This window comes from Notechis scutatus, chromosome 6 (assembly GCF_049901735.1).
Source record: "Notechis scutatus isolate UNSWTSFEM ecotype Mainland chromosome 6, rNotScu1.2, whole genome shotgun sequence".
NCBI classification, from domain to species: domain Eukaryota; kingdom Metazoa; phylum Chordata; class Lepidosauria; order Squamata; family Elapidae; genus Notechis; species Notechis scutatus.
In genome coordinates, this window is record NC_142014.1 from 47,147,118 (window position 1) to 47,153,441 (window position 6,324).

Genomic DNA, 6,324 nt, shown 5'->3' on the forward strand with positions numbered 1-6,324 from the left:
ATAGACTTTGGCATCATTTCCTTAAAGTATCTCTTGTTCCTTTCTGTAAAAATCTGCATTAAAATGGCTTGGTCAAGATTCATTGTTTTGAATTATATTATTCATCCTTACTGTGGAACATTTTATCTTTTACAACTGAAAATATATTATAGAAGGTCTTATGTTATAGCAGTTCACTTAGGAAAGAGCACATATGACTTCCTTTTAATAACAACAATCTATTGTGATCCTTTCCATGTAAGAAAAAAGCACTCAAGTCATATTCTCAAACTCATACTCAAATTCCATTGCTTTTTTAAAGGATATGTTAAAACAAAAATGAATACATGCAACAGAATACCAATTTGATCTGAAACTTTCTTTGCAGACTTTGAACGTGCAGTGCTCGGACTTTAGTCCTGTGAATTTTAAAAAGTGTAACTCTTCTTAGTTTTCTCTAATTTTGTCTTTGCTATGTATTCTTTTACTTTTATTTGGAAGGAGAATTACTTGTAGTTTATAAAATCCAAAGTTGAGGGGCACCATTTATAAATAAATCAAATTGGGTTCAATCTGTTGAGGAATAAATATTTTTTCTCGATGAAATATCTATTTAGAAATACAATGGATACAGCTCATACTGTAATGAATACTGAAACGTAAGACAGTTATTATTGGTGAAAAATTCTTACTTGCATACATATATCATTCGGAATATAACAAGACTGACATCAGCAATAGGAAATAGTTTGCAGGCTTTAAGGTTAGCCAACATACACCGGGCTACAAGTAGCACAAATTATTTAGACCTTTTTCTCGGAGGTATAACTCAATTCCTCAAAGTACCACCTAGTTTCCTAACCATATTTTTCATTATGCGATTGAGTGTGCTTTTTAAGAGTACACGTGCATGTGCGCACACAGACAAATACGATTTCTTGGGTTTTTGTGAAGCAAAAACAAACAAAAAACCCCCCACCAAACATTGCATTTAACCCATAGGGAGCTTCAGAGGATTGTGGAGGGTTGAAAAATAAATAAATTCAGGCTCAGTGGTTGTTGAGATCTGCCAGAGATTGGGCGGCTGTTTGCAGCGTCCGGGGAACAATAGGTACCTGTATTCTGCATGGACCGCTGGGCGGGGACCAAGTAATCTGGGAAAAGCTTTGCCTACTACGCTGAGACTTCCTCCGGGAGAATGCATAATAAGAGCACCACTTTCCCGCGAGGAAGGCGAGAAGGAATCTCGGCTGTTGCATGAGGAGGGGCCAAATGAGCTTTAATCATTTCTAGCCAGCCTTGACTTGGCCTGAACGTGATGTTCTCGGTCTAGAACTCAGCAGGGATGCCTTTCCCCTTTACTACTTCAGTCAGACACTCTCTCTGCAGAAGAAGTACATGCCGCTCCTCGCCTCTTCCAGGCGGGCGCGCGCGCGCTCACGCCTCCGCCGCCCCCCCCCTCCCACTGGTCTGAGCAGGCAGCTTAAGTGTCACCGCTACAACCGAGCCCAGTGCAGCACCCGTCGCCATGGCGTGAAGAGGGGCCCCCGGGAGATGACAACAACTAAGGAGCTTCGTTCGGCTTTCAAGTTGGGGTAAGGGAGACTCTTTATTTCCTCCAGACTTTTCGGGTCCTTGAAGACAAGGGTTTTATCTTAGGCTTACCTTATTTTCAGGGTGAAGCTCTTTGCAAAGCCCGGACCGTAGGCATATATTGCCCATGGAGAAACTGACTTGCCCCGCTTTTTCGGAGATGAGAACTCTTCGAATTCGAGTGGCTTTTAACATTCGGCAGCCGAAATGGATTCTTTTCTCTCCCCCCCTTCTTTTTGCAGAAGGGAGGGGATGGTCCTTGGGGTTAGAGTGCTTACTTGTTCGTTAGAGTTCAGAGTGAAAAACGTCCCTTCGCCCTGGCTTTCCGTCCCAATTTTTACTTTTTTACACCCTTGCCTGTCCTGAGGTCAAAGACTTAAAAAATTAATGAACTTCCCTGCCGAGTTCAAATAACATAATCTACACGAAGGGCTGAAGCAGAAGATCTCAGGGATATTTTTTATGCAGGTGTAAAGTTTAAACTTTAATATGTTGTTTTCTGAGTACTTTATATTAATTGGAAGTATATTTTTGCATTAGAAAAATGTCAACTATCTAAAATATTAGCACAATGCAATGTTAACAAAACACATTGCTGAGCATAACAGAACTAGGTAGGTTTTTTTTTAAACTGCATAAATAAATAATACGGTGATTCTCCCTACATCATAGGTGTGTAGTAGATTATTGGTAAGCAATTTCCTAAATATGTAATTCAGAGAAATTCATAGCAATTGAGGAAAAACAGTTTGACCCATAAATTTTAAGTTATATCTTAAAAAGATAGCCAAGAATGTTAGCAAAATAAATTGAATTATACAGTGAAACACAAAACAGTTTTAAAAGGTCTAATATGTGCCTTTTGTTATTTATGATGATGAAACAAAAGCCACAAATTATTATTGGTTAGTTCAAAAAAACCCAGCTACAGTGAACAATCCTTTTAAAAGACCTAATGGGTTCAGCAAAATACTATCTGTGTATAGAACTAGTTATTTTGTATTGGTTGTAAAATACAGCAAAAGAGGCAATTTGAAAGCAGTGTGCATTATATGAGAGACATGCATTATATTCAATCACCCATTTCTAAGTTTCATTTTATAATTATGTAATTATGCTTCTTCATGGAAAAATAACGTTGAAATCCAGTTTGCTTTAAAACATATTCATTTCAGCTGGAATGCATGTTATTTATTCAATGTGATGCAAGGACAAGAAAATGCTTTTTCCTTTTGGATCTATTGTGATGGGCATAGGGTGATCTGATCTTTTTAATTTTGACTTTCACACTCCAGAAGATTAAAGAAAGATTTCAGCTCTTTTTAGTGATTGCTTAAGTATTTCTAAATGTTTAAAAGACTATTCTTGGTTGCTATGGCCAGTCTGACCTCTCTCTTTGCCATTTTAGGGAATAAGGCAATCCTTTTTTACATTAATTCTATCTACCTTGATTTATGTCTAAAATTGTGACTAAATGTCTTTGTTTCCAAGTGATAAATGTGGCATGTATTAAATCATTTATTAGAAGTAAACACTGCTCTCTTACTCAAAATACGTTTTGTTCTGAGTTAATGGTATGGAACAAGCCACTCTCAGCAAACAACTATCTATTATTTTAAAGAGCCACTGAAAACTTGGCTCCAGAAGGAGGAAATTGGCATTCACTTTCTCTTTCATTGGTGTTTCGTTTCTGATATCTGATGATGATGAGACAGCATGTAAATTGAAATGAATGCCTAGCGTTCCATTCTCCAGCCAGATGGAAATTGGTTCACTTTTGTATATATATTCCATAACATCTCCCACATAATGTTTGTCTGCTATTTTATTATCACTGACTATACAAAAGATATGTAAATAAATGTATTCTTCTGATAGAGGCTCACTGTTTTATATTAGTTCATTGAATAGCATCAGATTTTGTTGTTACAAAAAATGTTCACTTTTACTTAATGTCCCGTGCATATTAGAAAAACTCTTTCAGAAAGATTTGGTTTTTTAAGATGTTTTTTCCCCTGGCATAAACTGCTTATTGAAGAAATACAGCAGGGCTTCTCCCCCCCCCCCTCTGTTAGATGAAAATTACTGGTTTGACTTGTTTGGATTTTGTATCCCAGCCTAATGTAATAATGATCTCAGGCTAGCAGAGAAAATGATTTGGGAGTTTTATATGCTTGAAAAACACATTAATGCTTAACTTTTTTTCCTTAAAACAATTAGCTAAAATTGCAACTGTAATGCAGCGTGATACCTAATGCGTTACCAGTAAAATTTTTGATTTAATTAAGTACACAAAGTAATATTTTTAAGGAATATATTTATTTTCTTTAACATGCAGGAAGAAGTGCATGATTAGTCCCATTGATTTTAGGGGTCCACTTTATGTCTAGATACAAGGAATTAGCTAATGGTTTTCAAAACTGATTGCTGTCTCCCAATTAGGCATCAATTGGGAGACCTAAAGCAGTGTTTTAATATTGTAATAAGAGTTCTGTTGAATAATGTTTTATAATTTAATTCTGTTATATATCCTGTAATATTGAAAATACAATTGAAGGTGTCTGAGATTTGAGATTATAAAGATGATGCTTCCTCTTTAAAAAGGTCAGTAGATGAAGTCTTCAAAATGTTTAATATAGAAGGAGACAAATTTAGTTAATAAATGGCATGCATTAGTTTTCAGATTAACAGACTTGGAAGTTGGATCTTTTGGAACATTATTCAATATTAGATGAATTGGAGTATGTAAGGGGATTGTTAAGGATTATACAGGTAGAATTATGATATATGAAGCTTGAAGTCAAGGAATTTAGCCTAATCAAAACAAAAACGTCCCTTCAGCGAAAGAAAGGCTCAAGAGAATATAAATTGCACTTTGTTCTAAGTCTGATTCCAACCACACTATAAACTAACTGAAAAAAGCACACTGTTCTAACATGTATTAATGACATTTATTTGGCAAATGGTTACCTTCAAATATATTTACAGTGAAATAGTTATAAATTAAGAGTTTAATAGTATTTTTGGTTGAAAGATCATCATGAAGAAATGCGGGATATCCAAGAAATTCCACATCACAATCATTTCTCAATATGTAAAGTAGTACAAATTTGATTTGCCCTTCTGAAACCAGTGCATGAGGTGAAACAACATTATAAATGTATAAATGTGTGAATTTGCAAATGAAAATATATGTACAAAATGTATATACTAATGACAGGTATGCATAAAAAACACATGCATATACAACACACACACATCCTGCATTAGGAAAATTGTTTATGAAACTGCATTGACAAATTTATGTATTTTAGGAAAAAAAAGTGTAAGACTATATAGATTTCCATAAATTAACATAACCCTAACGTTATAAAAAAGATCAGGAAGGGATGATGAAGAAAGAGAAACAACTTGAAAAAAAGATAACTAAACAAATTCAAATTGGATCATTTATTCCTACTTGCGTAAATCAATGGCTAGGTAATAGACAGTTATTTCCTGATATCAGAAACTTCATAATTAATTGAAGCACATAATGCTGTTTTTAAATATTTATTGTCACTCTTCTTGATGATGTATGTACGTTTTCATCTTTTGTATGTTTGCTTAAAAATATTAAGTGATAGAATTACACTGTCTCTATTAACTGGTGCCAGATATAGCACTATTGATTAACTAACAGAAGATACCGTGTAAGCATTTCAGCTGTCACCTTTATATTGGGCTTCATCAATTGCAGTACAAATGTATTTACCACTAATTATTCTTATGTTTTGACTTCCTGTAATTTGCGATCTAAGTCTTACATTTTCCATTATCTTTTCATCTTTGTAGGTTTGTACTGCCTTCTGCTTCTGAAGTATAATATTGTTAGGCATATGTGTATTTCTGAAACATGTGGAGAGTCAATTGAGTAGGAGTGTGTTAAAGCTCCTTCATTAAATGAAAGCCATATTAAACATTATATCTTGTTAATTTGTTTAATACAACACTGCCAGCATCCCATGTCTGTGCTTTAGAAATGTTATAAATACTACATCTCAAATTTCTAAAGTCAGATTTATATGTAAACATCTTTGTAACTCAATGATGTTCAAAAAGCTGCTTCCCTCATTCTATCATACACAGCCAAAAAAGATACAGCAGAAATGCTGTATTTATTCACTTTCTTAACAGAAGTGTTTTTGTTCACACTTCCAATCAGACATTCATTTTAAGCAGGGCAGTCCTCATTCCCATTGTTTTGATTGTTCTGTTTTTTCCCCATCCTTCTTTTCTTCTCCAACTATTACTTTCCGTTTGTTTTCAAAGAGTGTTTTTAAATTTCAGTTCTCCCAAGCATGTTGATACTAATCTCTCTTGATCCTTAGTGAAGCCATTCTGGCTCCTTTTGCATTGGCACAAATTATATGATTTTATTGAGGAGCTCAATTTTTTATTTTTTTAAACTTTCCAGTTCTGTATTTCTTTTGATTTTTTTTTTCTGCTTATATGGTCTGACTTTGTATTCTTAGTGTGCAAAGAACAATTCTTTGCAATTGGCTGCCAAGTTAAAACATATAGCATGGTAATGCCCATTAAATATATAAAATATTTAACTATTCTGCACTTTTGCCCATTTCTTCTGGAATGAATAAACGCTCCATAAAGAAAAGATACAAGCTAGAACGCAGGCAAGAAAAAACCAGAATATTTTAAGTAAATAGTTTAAGTAAAAGTAAGATAATTACTTTTATATAAAAATGATGAAAA

General features: G+C 34.3%; 1 long non-coding RNA gene across 5 annotated transcripts in view; it reads left to right on the forward strand.

Annotated features, from left to right (window-relative positions):
• The first annotated feature begins 1,222 nt into the window (after positions 1-1,222).
• The window catches only part of LOC113431831 (uncharacterized), a 97,841-nt gene continuing 92,739 nt past the window's right edge, over positions 1,223-6,324 (forward strand). The window contains exon 1 of one of the 5 annotated variants that reach the window (XR_015750087.1): positions 1,223-1,574. This is a non-coding gene — a long non-coding RNA (uncharacterized LOC113431831). The remainder of the gene's footprint in view (positions 1,575-6,324) is intronic. The other 4 variants (XR_015750094.1, XR_015750088.1, XR_015750089.1 and 1 more) reach the window with 4 other exon arrangements.